Source organism: Lissotriton helveticus, chromosome 8, assembly GCF_964261635.1.
Source record: "Lissotriton helveticus chromosome 8, aLisHel1.1, whole genome shotgun sequence".
In the NCBI taxonomy this organism is placed as follows: Eukaryota; Metazoa; Chordata; class Amphibia; order Caudata; family Salamandridae; genus Lissotriton; species Lissotriton helveticus.
In genome coordinates, this window is record NC_136069.1 from 650,136,938 (window position 1) to 650,159,766 (window position 22,829).

Consider the following 22,829-nt stretch of genomic DNA (forward strand, 5'->3'; position numbering starts at 1 on the left):
ATTGAGTAAAAGTTATCCGCCTCTGGGGTCGCTGCAACAGTTCCTTCAACTAGCGCCCAAAAAGGCTGGTCAGATAACACTTTTGGATTGCGATATGGAGCTGTCACCACAAGTTATTATGTTGGGGGTAAGCAATCAGGTTCTGACAGCGCCCAAGAAGCCCTTGCTTTTTATTATGACGGCTGTGTTTAGGCTCTCCCTAGCCACGGTTTTCTAGATAAAGAACCTCCCTCAGTTCATTGTTGGCTGGGAAAACTGTTAGCTATGTATCGCTGGGAGATAGAGATATATAAACGCAGAGGCCTAAGAGCTAAGAAAAAAGGGGGTGACATTTGGTCTCCAATTAGCATGTGGATTAATGAATCTATGTTTTAAGTTTGCAGTTGGGGAGAGCTGTCCTGTCCTATGTGTTAGAAATAAACGGTTGTGTAAGAAAGCATATCGGCCATAGGATAGATTTTGTTGCAATTTAATTTAAAGTCTGGTCTCCTACGGTTCGGGGAAGAGGGTGGGTAGGGGGCGGGGGGGCAAAGGAGAAAAATAATGGATATATTATGTTTATGCTTGTACAGCTTGTACTGTTTTCAATGTATGTTTACTCTGTAATGATTTATATGAATTGGCTGATCAAATAAAGATATTTTAAAAAAAAGCTTTTAAAAGCACATAAAGACCTAATACTACATCAAAATATTTCACATTGATTAAGAGATTTGAAGCAGACGCACCTGTCATATATTTCAGAAATAAAGGATTTGAGAACATCTTGCGAAGTTGTTAGTAGTAATTGACAGTCCACTACCAGGAATACAATTGTGAATTTTTTTTAGAAATAAGTACATATACAAACCCCCTCTTTCGATTTAACCCTTCTGCAGAAGTCAGATTTAGCAAATAGGAGCATTAAACCAAAACCATTCTTTAGCACCTCATACATATCTCAAGTATCAACTACATAACTCTGTCTAAGTATTGAAATAATTATTCATAATGAAGTTATTGAAGGGTTATTGGACATATACTTTTGAATTGATCATTTATATGCTATTCGATTCAAGAAGACATTCGGCGGAAAAGGGGCACGTGTTTTAATTTCCTCTTTAAATCTTTTAAATCGCAGGGCATTTTTATATACTTTAATAAATGAATGGTCCTTAGTCTTATATTTAATACAGCCTTCGTTCCAGGAATAGCAAGAGATATTTTTCATATTCTAATTTTCTGACAGTTTAGAAAAATCTTAACACCCAAAAACCTATCATCAGCTTCCAAGAGGTAACTTGAAGCACACAGCGCAATCCCTGTTTCATTCTTCCTGGAGGAAGATTGAATATTTTCGTTAAGCAATGATTTTTTAAAGGAAACCAGGAAACTCTGGGGTCGACATACAGCATCTCAGATGCATACACTGTCATAGGATTTGATTAATGGTGCTGAGATGTAGGCACCATGTTTATTATTGAACTTATTTAAGGCTCATATTCCCACATAATATTTAATGTTTAATGAGTCAAAGTAATCATCCCATTTATATTACATACAAATTGCATTCCTAAAAACCTCTATAATGCAAAACCAAATCCAAATCTTTTTTCGACCTTACACATTAGATCATAAAAGTACATCAAATTTCATTAAATAAAAGACATGGGGCAATAAAAACATGAATCCCACTAGTTAAAATGTTAGAGGGATGGTCCCAATCAGTATGTCATAGAAACTATTTCAAGTAATAGTAAAAGAAGTCAAATTGAAAAGACTGTCCTATTTTCTAATGTTATATCCACTTGTCTCCATTTTTTCTGTACATGCCAATAAAAATGATGCAAGTGAAAAGCATACCAAATAATTTGGAAGGGATTTTAAAAAGTACAATGCTACACAACAAGATTGAAAATCATAGAATTTACAAATCGGGACAATAAAGTTCTGTCTTTCCTGTCGATGAAAACAACAGAAAAATAAATCGAGAAGGTCATTTTGGGGTGATTGGTTATCGCACGGACACACAGAGAGTTCAGAGTGTTTAAATTTCTTCTCTCGGTATCCTATCATCAACGGTATCAGATGGAGGTGAAATCTTAATACAATAATCTTATGATGTGGTATAGTGACCTCTGCCAAGTAGAATAACCTCCCTCATGCAGAGATGGAATTAAGGCTCATATTCCCACATAATATTTAATGTTTAATGAGTCAAAATGATCATCCTATTTTATAATACATACAAACTGCGTTCCCAAATACATGTATGATCTATTTTCTTTGATTTTCTCATTTACCAGATACCATGCTGACTTCGACTGCTTTATCCTTATGATCATAATTGTTATTTATTATTGTATAAATACATTGATAGTAAAAGAATGTAATTTACAATCTCTGAAAAAAGGCCTTCAGTTTTCTTTAAAGGCCTATTGGAATTAAATCCATAATGACGAGAACATCTACATGAAGCAGACATGGTATACGGGTTCAATCCATCTTCGCTGAATATGAGTTAATATGCTTCAAAGTACTGGGAAGATCTGCAAAATATAATCCAAAGAGGTTTGGGGCCATTCCACACTCTTATCTTGGCCCATTTCATATTATCCTGTCAGGGTAGTTCCCCTGTGTGATAGATCTCAACTTGTGCACAAATAGAAGTGGGGATCATCTGTAAAATAGTCAGAAGATCTTGTGTTTTTTCCAAAATGTAAGTTTCACCCACAGGTATCAGTGACCCACTGTGTCTCAGGCCATGGAAAAGTTAGCGAAACAACAACATAATCACTTGTTTTGTTCTACCAGTTCTGTACTGCCGCCCACAGTGAAACATGTCTCTCTCTAAATCTGTCTTCTTCAACTAGTATCATATCATTTCAGAGAGCACCCTAGACAATTGAATTAGGCACACTAATGTGCCTGTAATTCGATGCATGATTTGATGTTCTTCTTGTAAATAGTTTTAACTACATTGTACCTCCAAGAGTGCAGTATTTTACCCAATTCACGGACCCATTGAAAAAAACAGTGTCAATTGATCTTCCCACCAATCAATATTCACTTTTATGGTGACTGTGGAGCAATTATGTGGTGCACATGCATGCCCCACAGCACTGATATGCCCAAATGGACGCAGAACAGATACACTAACCTTTTTCAGCAACATATGTCTAGCCAAATTAAAATTTAATTCAAAGATTCATGCCAGGGGAGGTGACTTTAATTTCATTACAGATCAAGCATGAGCAGGCAGGCTCACCCACTACTGGCAAAACAAATACAGGACATCATGATAGATAGCTAACTTTTTGACCCATGTTGACCCAGCCACCCAACACTGAGAGAGAACACTTCAATTCAATTCTTTAATGTTTGATTAGTTAAAATTTTACAATATTGTACCAATCATTTCTGTTGTAATAAAATCAAATTCTGTAAAATAATAAAAATATGAATAAATAAGCCAATCATTAATATTATCAGATATGTTAAACTTCATAATACCAATTGCATATTACAGATTACATTTTATACATATCCTATTTTACATCTTGAATCGATTTTACTGATCTAACTCTGTCTTAGTAGTAATAAAAACTTTACAAAAGCTGAGTTCAGTAATATATCATCTGAGTGCAGACATCTTATCAGTGCCTGTCTACAAGTCTGTATTCCTCGAAAATTCAAATGCCACTTCAATATAGATTTTCTTTTAGTTTTTAGGTTCGGGCATATGCACAGAAAAGTAATAGTATTCTCTTTCCCCGATTTACATAAGCGACACAACATCAGATCCACTGTTTGAAGCAAAGGCATTACATGACAAAAAGCTGCGGATAGCACCAAAACAAGCTTTTATAAAAATGTGCTTATGCTTCAGAGACCATGGAGTTTCAAGACATGATTGGGATTTCACCTTTGTATATCCATTCATTAATGCCCATACATGCTTTCTTTTTGCAACAGCGTCTTTATCCAGAAGCAGTGATAGATGTTTTGTCATTTTATTTATAGTTTTCTTAAACAAATCTGTAGTTATTGGCATATCCCAGATAGAATTTGCTGAGTATTCGTCTAATGCAGCATGTAAGTACCTCCAAAACTGTGTCTTTTGATTTTCATTTATTTCCTTCAGTAACAGTCTGGACATTTGATTTACGTTATCCATTTTTATTCTTTTCCATACTTTTATAAATTGACTTTCCGTGCTACAAAATGGTTAGACAACTCAAATTCCAATCTTATCTGTACAGGTGATGTGTTGTGTGGAAGATAAAAAAGAGATTTAAAAGTTGTTGTCGCAGCATTTTATTGATGATTGTAGAATATTTTCCACACAGTGCTACCCTTCCATATGTTATTGGTGGCAATAGTTTTAACGATATTACTTTTAAAAGCGGTAGATAACTCAGCCCTCCTAATGACTTCTGCAAGGCTCGAAATGCAGTTAGCAGAGTGTTTGCTCTCCGTTGCCAAGTCATCTTTTACCAGTCCATCCAAGCACATTTGCCCCTTTTTTCGCCACATAAATATTCAACTGAGAATTTCTTCCCTTGAATGTTGGCATGGCTTCAAAATAACCAGTCAAATCAATGCATTGTCCATCAAAAGTAACCACTATTATGGTCTGGTACTTACCTAGGTCCCCTCTCATCCCTACCCTCTGCCCCTGTTTCTTAGGAGGGCACCCCCTCCACCCCCAAGGCGCACAGGATTGGGGAAACCACACAAGTGTGTTGAACACTTTTGGAATAGGGTGGAGTGACCCCCCCCGGCCGTATTTATTAACAAAATAAAACAATATTCAAAAACTTTCATTTTTCAAAATTACGCAGAAAGTACAGATACATTGGTAGACACATGTTGCAAGAGCTATCCTTAACACAATCTAAACCAGAAGGCACTCCTACCTTAAATCTAACAATGCATGATATTACTTTCTGCTCGTCCCTTCTAGAGCCTACGGGAAAGTCAACGTCTGGCAGCTTTTCCCCTCCTTTTTGTCCCAGGGTCTCCAACTACTACTCCCGGAGTAAGTTCGCGCAGGGGGTACAGCTTATCGGACGTAGATGTTTTCCCCGGGCCCCCCCCCATGCCCTGGCCTTGACTCCATTAGGGGCTGCACACTTGCTGCACATGCGCGTGCAGGGGTGGCCCCAGGCCCACTGGGAAGGATACTCCCCCGGCCCCCGCACCCCGACAGCCTACTTACTAGCTGTCACTACCCCCGGAGTTACATGCTGCTGACCGCTAAGACCGCAGACTAGGCTTACCACTGTTAACCTTACCGCCTGACCAGAGACACCTAAATACAACAATAACTAATTACAACAACTACTTATATTCTAATGTACATTATCACGATTCAAGACAATACAGTGTGAAAAACGTTATCAGTAAGCACATTTCGAAAATCATTAAATTCACAATCAATGTATCACATCACATTCAATGTTCCAACCTGCAAATCAAATTATTAACACGCTAATCAATCTTCATATGATGGTCAATAAATTCACATAGAACTCCTGCTTATAGGGGATGGTGGGTGGGAAAAAATGGTTAGCGGGCCTGGCGTCGCCCGTGGTCGTTGACCTGTGGGGACACCTGGAGCAAATAGGTTGCTCTGCCCGCCGGCTCCCCCTGTTAAGGGTTATGCCTCGGGGTTCATCGTTAGGCCGGGCGGTAGTGACGTGTGACCCGGAAGTACTTGAAGTGCTTCCGGGTCACCCCAGGGAAGGCGAGCGCCTATTGGCTGCTGCTCTGTGGTAGGGTCCGCGTCATTGCCGACATGGACCCTCCCCTTCGAAGTCGGAGGACCAGGGCGACCGCCATAATGGCGGCCCGTCCCGTGCCTCGGGGTTCGTCGTTCGGCCGGGCGGAAGTGACGTGTGACCCGGAAGTACTTGAAGTGCTTCTGGGTCACCCCAGGGAAGGCGAGCGCCTATTGGCTGCTGCTCTGTGGTAGGGTCCGCGTCATTGCTGACGCAGACCCTCCCCTTCGAAGTCCGGGGACCAGGGCGACCGCCATAATGGCGGCCTGTCCCATGCTGTTCCGTGCCTTCCCCATATGGTCTGGTACTTACCTAGGTCCCCTCTCACCCCTACCCTCTGATCCTGTTTCTTAGGAGGGCACCCTCTCCATCCCCCAGGCGCACAGGATTCGGGAAACCACACCAGTTTGTTGAACACTTTTGGAATAGGGGGGAGTGACCCCCCCCTCGGACGTATTTATTAACAAAATAAAACAATATTCAAAAACGTTCATTTTTCAAAATTACGCAGAAAGTACAGATACATTGGTAGACACATGTTACAAGAGCTATCCTTAACACAATCTAATACAGAAGGCACTCCTACCTTAAATCTAACAATGCATGATATTACTTTCTGCGTGTCTCTTCTAGAGCCTATGGCAAAGTCAACGTCTGGCAGCTTTTCCCCTCCCTTTTGTCCCAGGGTCTCCAGCTACTACTCCCGGAGTAAGTTCGCGCAGGGGGTACACCTTATCGGATGGAGATGTTTCCCCCGGGCACCCCCTACGCCCTGGCCTTGACTCCATTAGGGGCTGCAGACTTGCTGTGCATGCGCGTGCAGGGGTGGCCCCAGGCCCACTGGGAAGGATACTCCCCGGGTCCCCGCACCCCGACAGCCTACTTACCAGCTGTCACTACCCCCGGAGTTACATGCTGCTGACCGCTAAGTGCTGCTGACCGCTAAGACCGCAGACTAGGCTTACCACTGTTGACCTTACCGCCACAGGCCAGCATAGTCGACCGACTATCTGGCCCCCCCTACACTCGGAAGGTCCCGCACTATGTATCAAACCCTCCAGCCAAGATACGATGTCCTCCATAAAGGCATTGTTCCCTTTATGGGAAAGGTGCACCCTGTCCTGCAGGAAAAACTGATCACCCCTGATGTTCCTGTGTGTTATGGTCCTCAACCTAGGGGTCTTGAATAATTTATCAAATTTGTTGTTGAGCCGCTTTACCGCGTGATTCAACGCCCTGACTGATTCGCCACCCCTCCACTGGAACCTGGGTATCATGTGAGACCAGGCTATGATGGACTGAGGGCACTGCTTCGTTAACCACCCCACTTCCGCCAGTAACTCCTCAACTAACAGTCTCCTACCTAACCTGGCCAGATCGTTGCCTCCTAGGTGCAGGATCCAGATTGCTGGTGGTCCAGAGCTTGTGCATAAAGCGTGGTTCACCAGCTCCCTGAATTGCCCCACGCACAAACCACCCCGACTCACAAAGGACATTTTGGCTCCTAACTTTGTCACCCTATCTTTGACGGAATCTGTAAAGAAAGTCTTCAGACGGCGAACATATGAGTGTCCTATCATCCAAATTTCTTGATTCTTCTGGTGCGAAGAGTAAACTTGCGTCATTGTGGTGTTGTCTTCGCTGTTACCAGCCGCCTCCTGAATGAGTGCACGCCTCTCCCCTGAGTCACAGGGTGAGAAGCTGTAGAGAATTAGAAAGAAAGCAGGGTCAGTGCATCGCCACGCCGGCAATTCCTGCGACAACTACAACGACGTTCGTTATGACTTATTTCTGTGACAAAAGATTCTCCCCCCCCACCCTTGAGTCAAAAGAGTAAAGGGGGCCCTGCTGGGTCTAACTGCTCATTTAGGCCCTGGTTCTAGAGCATGTGAAGCTGCACATACCTTTTGTAGCAGTCTGAAGACCACCTGCCGATCGTCTTTACATGTTCCCCCCCGAGACCCCTTGCCGCTGCTTCAGTGGCTGCACCTATTCTGAAGGAGTATGTCCCGAAATCACTGGAGTCTAACCCTGCCACTTCTAAACCCTTGATCATAACTCTTTTGAACTGAAATATTGTATTGTATTGTGGTATACTTATATAGCGCAACCTGTCACCACCAAGGGCATCCTGGCGCTTTTGACCCATGATCCAAGCAGAAGCAATAGCTCAACCCGCCCTAGGGAAAAGGTAAGTTTTCAAATCCTTTCTAAAGGCTGAAAGATCCTCAAGACCTCTCAGGGATAGAGGCAGGGAGTTCCAAAGTTTGGCCGCCGCTACTCTGAACGAACGACCACCCATCCTCACTCTCTGGAAGCGCGGGACAACAAGTAGCCTGGACGACGAGGAACGCAGAGCTCGAGATGGGAGATACCAGGCAAACATTCGCCGCAGAGGAATTGGGCCCAGGCCATGGATAGCCCTGAACACAATACACGCTGCTTTATAGCGTACGCGTAAATGGACCGGCAGCCAATGGAGCTGTGGTAGGGGCGGGAAAGGGCGAGTTTGGCAGCCATATTTTGCACCCTTTGAAGCTTGCCCATAAGTGTTAACGGGGCCTCCAGAAGCAGTGCGTTGCAGTAGTCGAGTCGACTTAAGATGGTACTTCGCACTACTTCTGGTCTGGCTTGCTCAGGGAGAAGGGGTAAAACCTTGCGCAGCATGCGGATCAGCATCATACACGTTGAGGTGGTCTTATTCACGTGCAGATCCAGCTGCAGGTTGGGCCCAAAAATGACGCCCAGATTGCGCGCCGATTGTGCGGCTGACACCGTCTCTAAAAAGGACGGGGGCCAAAAATCATCAGGGAGATCTCGGGGAACTCGGTCAGTGGAGCAGTGCAAGACCTCTGTCTTGGTTCCGTTGAACTGTAACGAATTCAAACGGAGCCATTCCGCTGTAGCCTGCATGCACCGGTGAAAAGACTCCAATGGGACTGCATCCTGTCCCTCCAGGGAAAAGACCAGCTGGGTATCATCCGCATAATTAAATGCGGAGATACCAAATGATTTAATGAGCTGGACTAGAGGGCGGAGGTAGATATTAAAGAGTATGGGGCTGATGGCTGAGCCCTGAGGTACTCCTTGTCCCACTCTCCGCTCCTCTGAGCTGAAGGGAGGTAGCGAAACCCGTTGCTGACGGCTGTCCAAGTAGGAGACTAACCAGTCCCTGGCCTTGTCTTTAACCCCGCATTCTTCCAACCTCGAAATCAAGGTAGGATGACTTACCGTGTCGAACGCGGCCGACATATCGAGCAACACCAGAAATGCTGCCCGACCACTGTCGACACGCGCCCGCAGATTGTCTAATACGGTCACCAACGCGGATTCCGTCCCGTGAGCAGGGCGAAAACCGAATTGCGTCTCATCCAACCAGGTGTTCCCTTCTAAGAAGCCGGACAGAGTGCGGGTAACCAACTTTTCCATGATTTTAACCGGAAAAGGAAGCAGGGAAATTGGCCGGTAGTTAGAGAGGCACCCAGGATCGAGCGTAGATTTTTTTAAGAGCGGAGAAACCACTGCCTTCTTCCAACAGCCTGGTACAATCCCTGTTTCAAACGACTGGCAACAGATGGCATGCAAGGGCTGGAAGAGATCCTCTTGGAACACCTTCCATAGTTTTGGAGGAAGAGGATCCAGAGGCGATCCAGATGAGATTGTGAGGGCTAAACTGCCAAACTCCTCCAGAGAAGGGAGGGGAAAACTACTCAGCTGGGGTCGACTGGCCACAATCGCCGGAGCTCCCAAGCTGATAGCCGGATCCAGAGAGGGAGGAGAGAGGCTACTCAGCTGGGGTCGACTGGCCACAGACGCCGGAGCTCCCAGGCTGGTAGCCGGATCCAGAGAGGGAGGAGGAAAGCTACTCCGCTGGGGTCGACTGGCCACAGTCGCCGGAGCTCCCAAGCTGATAGCCAGCTCCAGAGAGGGAGGAGAGAGGCTACTAAGCTGGGGTCGACTGGCCACAATTGCCGGAGCTCCCAGGCTGATAGCCGGATCCAGAGAGGGAGGAGGAAAGCTACTCAGCTGGGGTCGACTGGCCACAATCGCCGGAGCTCCCAAGCTGATAGCCGGATCCAGAGAGGGAGGAGAGAGGCTACTCAGCTGGGGTCGACTGGCCACAGACGCCGGAGCTCCCAGGCTGATAGCCGGATCCAGAGAGGAAGGAGGAAAGCTACTCAGCTGGGGTCGACTGGCCACAGTCGCCGGAGCTCCCAAGCTGATAGCCAGCTCCAGAGAGGAAGGAGAGGAGCTACTCAGCTGGGGTCGACTGGCCACAATCGCCGGAGCTCCCAAGCAGAGAGCCGCATCCAAAGAGGGAGAGAGAAAGCTACTCAGCTGGGGTCGACTGGCCTTGCTGGCCGGAGCACCCAGATTGAGGGCCAACTCCAAAGCTGGGGGGGGAGAGCCACTCAGCTGGGGTCGACTGGCCTCCATCGCCGGAGCTCCCAAGCAGAGGTGTCAGTGGTGTTCCGTCCTTATGTGTAAAGAATGGTCCACCTACGCTCAGCGTCCTTTGTGCCATGAAAGCCTCTAACCTAGTGACCGGGCAACTGCCTGCTTGGTTGGTTTTTGATTTGGCCATGGAGATCCTCACTGAACCCTCACCTAGCTTCACATGCTCTGCCTGGATTCCCCCCCCCGCCGATCTTGCTTATTTCTTGCGACTAATTCCCCTACCCTGAAGGCACCGTAGAATGCTAAGCAGAAAGCAGCCTGGAAAAGGACTGCCTCACCAGGAGATGTACAGACCTGCGGTAGAACCACGACTATCCTCTCCAGGTTTTCTAACCCCACCGGCCTCCTGAAGTCCGGCTGGCTACCTTGCAAACATTGCCACCCTTTCAGGACCTGGCGGATCACAAAATGCTTGGTGGGGTCGCCCTTCCCAGAAAGCTGTTACATGTCTCCTTGCTGCCGCCACTGTGCTGCCCTGTTCCCACATGAAGGCGACGTACCCCACCATGGACACATGATCTAGCCATTTGTCCACCCACTGATCCCCCAGAAAAAGACAAAAAGAACCAAACGCCCCTTCGTAGGCTCTCCTTGTTCTAGGTGCTAAGCTTGCAGCCATGAGGTGCGATACTCTGGGGCTCAAAGTTGCCAAAGTTGTTCTGGGAAAGGTGTCGGGTGAATCACTGCCTCTGGGATATGTGCCCTGAATGCCTGCATTTTGAAACGAGACAATGCCTCAGATGCGTGGTTCATTACCCCAGGAACATGTTTTGCTCTGAACAATACATTCAACTTCATGCACTGCAACACTATCTCCTTGAGTAGGCGGAGCAACATCCCGCATTTTGCTGACTGACTATTTATGCATTCCACCACTGCCATGTTATCAGACCAGAAAATGACAGATTGGTCCCTCAATGCCTCTGCCCACACGACCAAAGCAACCAGGATTGGGAAGAGCTCGAGGAAGCTTTTGTTACTGGTGAGCCCTGAACTTTTCCACCATTCAGGGCAATGCTCTGCCACGCAATCGTTGACCAGGATGACACCGAAACCTTCGCTGCCGGCAGCGTCGGTCATCAAACCCAGCTCTGAGTTAGGCACGAGCGGACTGGGCCAAACTACCTTGCCATTAAAGTCCCACAGGAAGGCCCTCCATATCTGCATATCCTGTCTGACTTCTCTGGACAATCCGGTGTGATGATGCTTTTCTTTGAGGCCGGACATGGCATGAGCAATGGTGCAGGAAAAGGGGCGCGCCATTGGGATGATGCGTAATGCAAAGTTCAACTGGCCCACCACTCGCTGCAAATGATGTAATGTCACTTTCTCTCTGGCCAGGCAGCAGTCCAGGGCGAGCCCAAATGCCCTGACCTTGTCACTGGGTAGCCTGGACACCCCTTGAATAGAATCCAATTCAATTTCCAAGAATTCAATGGTGGTAGCTGGACCCACCGTCTTATCGGGAGCCAATGGTACCCTAAATTCCTGCATGAGTGCGCAAAATTCCTGCAGTGCTACCCTGCATTCATTAGAGCCTGATGCCCCCAAAATGAGGAAGTCATCCAGGTATTGTAGGACCCCCTGGTTCCCTGACTTCTTCCTGAAGGCCCATTCTAGAAAGGAACTGCATTTTTCAAAATAGGCGCATGACACGGAGCAGCCCATCGGCATGCACATGTCAACGTAGTACTTGTCCTCAAACTGAAAACCTAGAAGATGATAATCTTCTGGGTGAACTGGCAGTAGACGGAACACTGATTCAATGTCTAACTTTGCCAGCATTGCCCCTTGCCCTAAGCTTCTCAGCATGGTCACGGCCTGGTCAAACGAGGCGTACTTTACACTACAGAGAGTGTCTTAGATGGCGTCATTCACTGAACTGCCCCTAGGTGCGGGGAGGTTGTGGATCAATCTGAACTCCCCGGGAACCTTCTTTGGCACTACCCCTAGGGGTGAGCACACAAAGTTTGGCATCGGGATGTCCTCAAATGGTCCAGCCACCCTTCCCAGGTGCAACTCTTTCTGAATTTTTGCCCTTACAATGCCCATATTGGACCTAACAGACATCTGATTCCTACAGTGTGAAACCCCGCTGTGACCTTGGGCTGGTATCCTGAAACCTTCAACAAAACCTGCTCTGATGACCCTTGCTAATTCAGCACAACTGTACTGTTCCAGCCATGGTATCATTGCCCCAATGTTCACAGGAGATCTAGCCGTACCTAACCGTCCCTTATTGATCTTGTTTTCTAACCCCTTTGTCCCTTGCTTTCTTGTTGCACTTGGATTCTGGGTGAGAGGCATTACCGCAGTACCCGCAGGAGTGTTTAAACTTACACGTGCCGGGAGCCCTAGAACAGGACCGTTTGTTATAGTCAAAGCAAACCCCTTTCTTTCCCCCTGTTCCAGTCCTGGGCGTACTTCCCCCCGCGTTCCCAGCGGGTCCTGCCTTAAAGGGCTGAAACCTTGGGGTGTCTGTGACTGTTCCCCTCATGCCCTCTGGTGAAACTACCACTAGGTGTTTCAGATGTAGGAACATGTCTGTCTGATCCCATCTCAAAGATGGGTCCTGAGCCTTTGCCCTCCTAAAGGCCTTATCATAATCTTTCCAACCATCGCCGTCCTTGGCTGTGTGGGCGAGAGTAATCATATTTTGGTAAATTGCCTACTTCTGGGAAACGTTCAAGCATGACGGACATGTATGTGGAGAACCCCTGAATCCAGTTAGCAAGGTTCTCCTCGACCCTGTACTTTAATAAGATGGTGGACCTTTCCCTAGGGTGTGTCCACTCCTTATTTTTTCTGGCCTCTTCCCTTTCAGCCTCATCAATCAGGAGAAAAAACATGTTAACGTACTCCCCTTTCCATATCTTTTCTTTTATCTCCTTAGATAGATGCCGCCCCAATTGTTCCCTCTCTGAGCGCAGTTCCCCCACCCCGAGTGGCGTCAGTTGCAGATTTATACCTGACGGTGCTGTCGCATCCGCTTTCTTGTGCGCCTCCAGCTGCCTTGTGCTGCTGCTTGAGCCTGGAATGCCCGTGCCCCCGGTGGCCGACACTGCGTCCGGAAGTGCTGCCCCATGAACAACGCTGTTAGAGAGAGGTATCGTGGGCACCAGTGACGCATTTCCAATCTTTACTGCCGGCACCTCCTTCGGTTTCCCGGGCCCTAGCTCTGCCAGCAATTTCTTTGCCCTGTGAACCATATCATGCCCCCCTGCAGAAGCCCCTGCCGTATGAGACAAATTCTCGTCCGTTTCCAGCCACGGCAATACTGCTGCCAGGCTAGCGGTAATATCTGGCTGCGTTGTGATGGCAGGTGTTGCTCCATCCCCCACCTGCCCCCCAGGAATGGCAGCGTCTGAGGAAAATATTTGGACCGGAGACATTGGTGTGGTCGCATTCCCCCCACTCCCTTTACTACCGGGCTTACGCCTGCTCTGCTTCGGTGGTGGGGGAGAATAGTTCCTTGGCAGAACCACAGGCCTACTGTGTCTCCCTGCTGTTGCTTCCGGCCCTTCCACCTTGTCCTGTAACCTGTTACGGGTCTGCCTCACGGCCTGCATTTCACGCATTAGGGACTCCAGCATCACCTCAGTATGAGAGCGTTTGCTGGGCCGCCGTGCCTTAGGGGCCATGGCGTGTACCGACGTCGTAAAAGCACCTAGCCATGCGCCACCCGACCCTGAGTGAGTTCTCCCTCAGGAGATGGGTACATCAGTTACCTTTACATTGTAGCGTGCCTCAGTCAACCTCCGCAGTCACGCAACCAGAGCCAAGACCCACTGGCTAGCCCAGTAGGCTCAGGTGAGCCACCCACTCAAACCCTCTATGGCTCCCAGAAGCAATGTACTGCTGGCTAACTGAGGCCGCCTGCGGATCCTCCTGTGATCGCCAAAACTGCACAGGGAAGAAGGGTGACGTCCGCCCCCAGCCTTGTGTTGCCGCTGTAGGGAAAATAAACCAAAGCAGTTTCGCAGCGCCGCCTTACACCAGCTTATCAATGACCCAAAAGTAAATGACGTGCCCGTAGTCACAGTAGAGACCCTCTATGTACTTAATTATGCTAGCTGGGCCCAACTGACCGTGTTACTGAATCGCCCCTGCTGCACACAGTCAATGTACAAAACTTTTGCTTTTACAACAAACAAGGGGCCACCCCCGCTTTGAGCCCCCTCGCCCTCTGCACTTAAAGTCCCCCAGACACAGTCACGGCCCGCAGGTGCTACCGGGAGAACCCCCTCCCCTCTATTTCACGAGCGCGTTGCCCCCACCGCCGAGCGAACTACTTAGCATCCCAGTCGTAGTGAGAAGAGCTACCAACACGAGAGCCACTGCAACCGGCGATACCTGCAGGGAAATAAAGAACAAGGTTGCCGGGCAACGAAACACCATTCTTCCGGCGAGGGAGGCGCCCAGGGACAAACAACAGCTTCCGTCCCGTGATCGGTTCCTTGGTCCACGGACGATCCTCCCGAAGTCCCCGACGATGAACCTGGAGGAGAAACAAAGGACAAAGTTGCCAGGCCACGAAGCGCCGCTCCTCTGATACAACAAAAGGTGCCCGGGAACCACAACAGCGGTTGTCCCCGCGATCTGGCTCCTTGCTCCTCGGATGATCCCCTCTACGTCCCTGAAAGATAAAAACAAAAATGGTTAGCGGGCCTGGCGTCGCCCGTGGCCGTTGACTTGAGGGGACACCTGGAGCAAAGAGGTTGCTCTGCCCGCCGACTCCCCCTTTTAAGGGTTGTACCTAGGGGTTCGATGTTCGGCCGGGCGAAAGTGACGTGTGACCCAGAAGTACTTGAAGTGCTTACAGGTCACCCCAGGGAAGGTGAGCGCCTATTGGCTGCTGCTCTATGGTAGGGTTCGCGTCATTTCTGACACGGACCCTCCCCTTCGAAGTCCAAGGACCAGGGCGACCGCCATAATGGCGGCCCATCCCATGCTGTTCCGTGCCTTCCCCAGGTGTCCAGTTTTAACAAATGTGGTTTACCGTTTTCAAACTTGCTCTCAAAATATGCTTGGGATATTATAGTAAATGGAGAACCATAGTCTGCAGTAACCGACAACTCTAACCACAACACACTCAAATTGCACAAAGGTGGTTTAATAAACTCTTCATCTTCTACCTTGCTTTTACTATGCATCTCTAATACTACATTTCTTTCTTCCACGACGCCATCGTCCGATTCCAATCCTCACAGAAACGTGCCATCAAATACTAGTACAACTCAATGCCTGGGTTGTCTTTTAGCATCCCTGCACATTTTTGAAAAATTACCTTTTCTTTTGCAATTATTGCACATTTTGCTCAGGGCCGGACAATTCCTTGAAGATGCAAAAAGGTTAGGATCACCACATCTAAAACAATATGTCTTACTGTCTTTACGCCCACCTTTCTGACTTTAGTTTTTCACAAATATTCCCGTAACTGCACAAACTTTATTTTCCTTATTGCTAAGCTGAGATTCATTTACTTCCTTCACCCAGTTCATGGACTGTTGTAAGGCTTTGACAGAGGCCACCACTTCATCCATGTTGGGATCATCCATGATCCATAAACGTTCTTGGATAGGTTTACTGTGAGCTGAGGTATACACCCGTTACAACGGATCTTTTACTCCGCACTACCATTACAACGCGACCATTACTCCGCATACCATTACAACGCATTGCGCTGGGGGGCGCTCTAGGATAGGGAATAAGTATAATTTACTATCCAACACCTTCCCTAGGGTCCACGGGGACTGGAGTTAGAATAGTAAATTATACTTACCACTATCCAGCGCCCCAAGGCGCTATGCGTTGTAACGGTATGCGGAGTAAAAGTCGCGTTGTAATGGTCTGCGGAGTAATAGTATGCGTTATAACGTCATACATCCGTGAGCTGATCACCTGTCATTTCATTAGTTGTGTTGTCAGAATTACAAGTTTTGCATAGACTTCTCAGTGCAGTTAAAAATGTATCAAAATATTCTCCTTCTTTCTGTCTCCTCATATAAAATGATACCTCTCAAGTGTAGCACTGATAGTAGGCTTAAAATGAGCATCTAGCCTCAAAAGAGTTTCATCAATTTCATTCAATGCCTCATCTTTGTTTTCATTCTCAATTTTCGGCAAAGATTTTAAAGACTTCCTGTCCTTCAGATCCTAGAGAATGCAAAAGAACACTTTTTTTCTCATAACTGGCATTCGATTACCATCAATCCCCATTAAATATGTTAAAAACTCCTCCTTCCATCTTTTCCAGGGTACAAGTGGTACATCTTTTGTTTGTAAAAACTTCAAAGGAGGGTCTAACTGCATGTTCACCCTTTACTAGCTTCCGATAGTAAGAAAATAAGTGAATAAAATAAGGCTTCCACCTTTGATGATAACTGTATATTGGGCATAAGCATCAAAAATCGGTAATACAAGTCCTTATTAGCGAAAATTAAGGAATCGCTAATAAGGACTCGCATACCGCGATGCATCAACATATTCGGTATTAAATACCAAATCGGTAAAAATCGCTAAATAAATCCAAAACCATGACTGCGAGACCCCAAAATAAAGATTAGCAAATAACGAATTAGCAAATACCGAATTGGTATTTGCGATTTCGGTATTAGCGAATTCGCAAAAAAAAGCCTGGCGCTTCTGAAGCAGGTTGATGACATCACAACCAGGAAGTAACACAGCCCATGCTTCATTCAGCGCCCTGAGGAGCTCAGAGGAGGAGGCAGAGCACAGGAGCTGAGGAGTGACACAGTGCCAGCACAAACCAGATACTGCACAGCATTCGAGGATGGAGAAGGATGCACCCCAGGACAAGGAAACGCCCAGGAAGAGGAAGCGAAAGTTTTCTGACAAAGAACTTGAACTACTCATTGTGGGGGTGAGCAGCAAACATGACAGGCTGTTTGGCAAGCTGTCCCTGAAGGTGCCTGAGGCAGAGAAGCGAAAGATGTGGCTGCGCATCAAGGAGAGGGTGAATGCTTTAGGAGTCACCCACCGCAGCATTGACGATTTATAAAAGAGGTGGTATGACCTCAGGAAAAGGGCAAAGGAGAGGATTGCAGAAAGGGTGAAGGATGCAGCTGGCAAAGGAGGGGGAACATCGAACGTCACACCAAACACAGCCCTCGAGGACCTCGTTGAGGCTAGCATTGAGCCTGAAGCTGTTGTGGGGGTCACCCAATTGGACACTTCCGGTGCTGCGGCAGGAGGACAAGGTAAGATGCATGCAGTACAAATATGCAGCGTGTTGTCAACCCCTGCCCATTCCCCCAGGCCAAACACAGTGCATATGTAGCCGTGCCTAACGCATATCCCCTCACCAGAGTGTTGCATCATGGGAGTTGTAGTCATATCATGAAAGAGTGCATGTCTGACCCCTGATGTGAATGAAATGAAACCATCAGCACTGGCCCAAATGTCAGTCCAAATATGTCCTTTATGTAGATGATAGTATGCAAAACAGATACATCATGACAAAATAATAACAATGCACTGTTTCACACACAGATGCATCACCCCTTGATTCAGATGACAGCGGCCGCCTTGTCATCTCTGAAACCCCAGTGGTGACCGATGCTGAGACCCCGCAGGGACGTGAACCCACAACACCACCATCACCACCGCCACAACCATCACCACCAACACCACCACCATCACCACGGCTGACAACTACACCACCACCACCAGCGCGGACAGCTACATCACCACCACCAGCACGGACAACTACACAAAGCCGCAGGGCAAATGTCCCCTCCCTGCAGGTGATGGAGACAGAGCAGAGGCCAGTAGCCACAGTTGTTCCACGGCAGACAGCCGTTACTCCGACCGCCCAAACACCAGCACGTGTGCGAGTCCGACAGCGGGCTAGGCCCCTGGGTAGAGCTGCAGGGAGATCTGAGGATCCAACAGACGGGTACGGAGTGGTTGAGACACGGATGCTGCGTGTCCAGCGCCTGCAGGGGAGACACATGGGTGCTATTAACATTAACCTTTCCAAATTGTCAAACAAAATTGGCAACATGACTGACGCTGTGCGTGAGATGACCACAGCCGTTGCTGAGGGCAACAGAGACATTAAGCAGTGCCTGCAGGAACTCACACGTGCTGTCATTGCAGGTCCTCCTCGACCTCTCCTCCGCCTTTGACACGGTTGATCATTCATTCTTACTTTCTCATGTCAGGGCGGCGGGGATCGGAGGTTCGGCCCTGGTCTGGCTGTCCTCCTTCCTGAGGGACTGCATCCAGGCAGTACGCCTGGGTGACTTCTCTGCGGACTTTTTAATTTGTACATCGCCCCTCTTATTTTCGCCCTCCACCAAATGGAAGTCACCGTTCTTAACTATGCGGATGACCTGCAGCTTATTTTCACCCTGTCCCCATCCCCAGAGTCCATGGTAAATTTTCAGTCCACCATGATCTTCATCCGGGACTGGATGAAGTACAACCACCTAAAGTTAAATCCAGATAAGACCGAGTTGATTCTGACAGGTGGTTGCTCCAGTCCCTGGACCTCTCTCTTCTGGCCCCCTTCACTAGGTCCCCCTCCATCCCCTTCCTCCTCCGTAAAAACGTTAGGGAGCAAACTGAATAACCAACTCACCCTGCACTCCCAGGTCAGTTTGGTGGTGTCCTCTTCTTTCCTTTCACTTCGCACCATCCGCAAAGTTTCCCGTTTTTGTTTCGTTCTCTGCCCTTAAACTCATTGTCCTAGCGATGGTGGTCTCCTGCTTGGACTATGGAAATGCTCTATATTGCGGTATGCCCGCCTATAGCATGCAACGTTTACAGCTGGTTCAAAACCAGGCGGCCCGCCTGATTTACAACTTGGCCAAATTCCATCACGCTACGCCTCTCCTAAAGTCCCTACACTGGCTCCCTATTCGAGAACGAGTCCTGTTCAAGATGGGATGTATCACCTTTCAAGCCCAGGCTGGCACAGCTCCCGCCTTTATCTCTGCGGAAATCAAGGCATATGCCCCCGCCAGGGAACTTCGCTCATCTTCCCAACACCTGTTGGCAGTCCCACGCTTCAGACGTAAAAAGTGGGGGGGCACGAAATTCTCCACACTTGCCCCCGCCTTTTGGAATTCTCTGCCTGCCCACCTCAGATCTTCCACTCAATACTCCCACTTCCGAAAGGCCCTAAAAACCTTTCTTTTTTCACAAGCCTTCCCTTCATAATCCACCCCTCCTCATCTTCCCCGACTTCCCTACCCTCTAGGGCTCAGTACCTCATAGCGCCATGAAACCGCCAGGTGTACGCGCGCTCAATAAATGTTTTAAACTCAAACTCACAGAGCGAGCGCCGGAGTTACTGGCAGAACATGCTCCGTTCCAATGCCTCCATTAGGGCCATCACTAAGCTGTGCAACAGCACAACTGTGCTTCCACGCAGTTCTGTGTCCCTGCAGGTCAACTTGGGGCAATATTGTGGAGATGTGGCTAAGTCATTAGAAAGAGTGACCACTGCAGTGGAGCATCTGCAGTCTGGGACTTTCAATGCCAGCAGTTTGGGAGGGGAGGAGGGGAGTGAGGCTGCTTCAAGCGTGAGCAGCATCTCTGTGCCGGAGGCCAGCGAGAGGAGGTGCAGTGCACGCAGCGCCACAGCCACTGACACACATCGCAGCGATGTGGAGGAGTCACAAGACAGGAGGCTGGGGGTACGTGGCAAGCGCAAATAGCCATGTTCCATTGGCTCCCTGGCCATGGTGATGTAACCATGGGCCAACTATACTGCCACACCATACACCTGTGATGACAACGGACATGTATCCCAATATTTTTTTTATTCTGCGTCATGTTGGCGTCTCATTTATCTGCACATGACAGCTGCTCATGAGCATTAAAAATTTGCTAACAAGATCATGTTGTGATGGCTTATTCTTACCTGTCTCAGAAGTGATGCCGTGTGATGTATGTCCTCCTCATTTGGCCTTCTGCTGTGTTAGGCACGTTTGCCTGTTGGTGTTGGGGGGGGGTTGCTATGCATGTAAGTCGTCCTCTCCGTCCACCTCTATTGGTATTCCCCTTCTTGTGGCAATGATGTGCAGCATTGCACAGACCGCTATGATCCGGCAGCAGGTCACTGGGTCATACTGCAAGGCACCTCCTGTCTTGTGTAGTATCCGGAAGCGACTCTTGAGGATGCCAAAGGTTCGCTCCACCACATTCCTGGTGCTGATGTGTGCTGTGTTGTAGTGCTGATCCTGAGGTGTTGCTGGGTTGAGGTAGGGAGTGAGGAGAAACTCACGCAAGGCGTAGGCGCTGTCACCTGCAGGGTGGGGAGCAAAGGGGTAGTAGCATGAATGCAATTATACATGTGAGGATGGAGTTACTGATGAGGCATTAGTATGTACCTAGTAGGTGTCCCTCTCCAAATTCACCGTTGATCAGACGCCTGTGGATGCCACTGTGACGGAATATGTATGCGTCGTGTGTGCTTCCGGGGAATTGGGCTAGATGTCCGTTATGATGTGCTTGGCATTGCACACGACCTGCACGTTGATTGAATGATATGACTTCCGGTTGCGGAAGATGTATTCGTTGGCTGAGGGAAGATAGATGGGGACATGCGTGCAGTCAACACATCCTATCACATGGGGGAATTGTGCCACCTGGTAGAACTCTCGTTTGGTGCGGTTCAACTGCTGTGGGGTTGTGGGGAAGGTGATGTGGCGATGTATGAATGTCAGCATGGCATCTAGGAATTTGTGGAAGAAGCGGGATAGTGCGCTTTGCGACACGCCTCTGGCTTCTGCTATTACCCCCTGGAAACTTCCAGACACCAGCAGGTGCAGGCTGCATAGCACCTGGACATGGGCTGGGATGGCGTTGGTCCTACGGGTCTGGTGCTGCGATTGTGGTTCCAGCACAGCAATGAGGCGCATGATCATAGCCCGGTTCAATCCGTACTTGTCGTAGATCAGTGCCTCTGTCTGGCCCAGCAATGTGCTGCGCACCCTGAAGACCCTGTCCTGGATCATCCTCCTGCGCTGTGCAAGAGCGTTGATTCTCCTCCTCCTAGCAAGCACGTAGGGGGCAGCCATTTTAGTAAACATACAGGGTCTCCAGAGGCATATTTAAAGGGTTTCTGATTGTCTGCACCTGTGTTTTATACATATATATTTTTTTTCTTCCTTCCAATAACTTTACCTCCGGTTTGTGATTCCCCTTATTTTGCTCATGCAAAATAGCGATTTTGGGCATTTTCGCTATTTGCGAGTTTTGATGCATTCGTTGCGATTCTTTAATAGCGATTCGGTATATCCGGAGGCTGATTTCTTTCTCGGTATTACCGATTGGCTAATTTGCGATTCGGTAATTTTCCGAGGGGATTATTTAGCGATTCTTTATTTTTTAAGGATATGGGGTTGATGCATTGCATTTTCAGGTTTAGAGTTCGGTATCGGCCTGTTTTACCGAATCGCTAATTTACCGGGAGGTATTTTGCTTGATGCATCTGCCAGTATGTCCCTAAACATTCATTTGAACAGCAATGAAAATCATTTATTTCTGTGGTAAAGCTAATTTGATCTCAGACATAGTAAAATGGCTGGTGCAGGAATGCATAAGTATAAGGATTTACAATGGAAACTTAAAAAGGCCGCCAAAAAATAAAAAGAGACTTGGAATGCCTGTGTCTTGGTCTGAATATGAAGAGGAGATTTCCTGGCCCCTCCTATGAGGCAGTAGCCTGTGAGGCAATCCTTCTAAAACGGTCCCGCCCACCAGCCACAGCAAGGCACACCACATGCTGAGCACTCACCGCACAGGACCACCAGCAGAAGGCAACCGGGATCACATTGATGGCAGAGAGACACAGGATGAGTGAGGCTGACTTCACTGCAGCAGCACACCGCGCCGTGTCCTCAAATCGCATATCTCGGATCCCGTCTGTCATTGCCACAGAAAGTGTTGCATGCAAAGATGAAGAATGAAGTGGACACAAGCCCTAAACGTTTGTTTGACTGACAATCCACGCATGTTCAGCCATTAAAGTTCTGAGCACAAGACCTACAATCCATGGGTATGCAGGGAAAAAGGTGGGGGAAGGAAGGAAAGGGAGAGAGAGTAAGGGAGAAATACAGCAATGATGCACATTAAGACATTTCAAAAGGGTGATGTCAAAATCGACCAGAAAATGAAGGAAAAATAACTCATAATAGGGAAAGTCAGTAAAAGGGGAAATATAAAAGCATGAAAAGTAAAGCAGAGTTATGAACAGAATAGACTTATGGAATAGTTTGGTTTCCTTTTATTTTGTTTTCTTTTAATTAGGGACAAAAGGGTAGTCCAACAAGAACATAGAAAGAGTAATAGCAAAGAATCACCCATACACTGCAAATCGTTTTTATAGTGATTTTTCTGTGTTTTTTATTAATGTTCTCATAGCTTCCTATATTTCTTTGAGGAACCGGTTGGCCGAGTGGAGGTGGTCGTCTAAAGAACAGGTGCAGCCGGCAACGATCGGCGGTAGGGTGGTAGGAGAGATGACGTAAGATGTAGGGGGGAAGTTGCGGGAGGGGGACCCGGGGGAAGTAGCTAAGGAAATAATTTTTTTAAACTTAGCTTTTCGCTGCTTCCTCGCCTGTCTTTCTTCTGTTG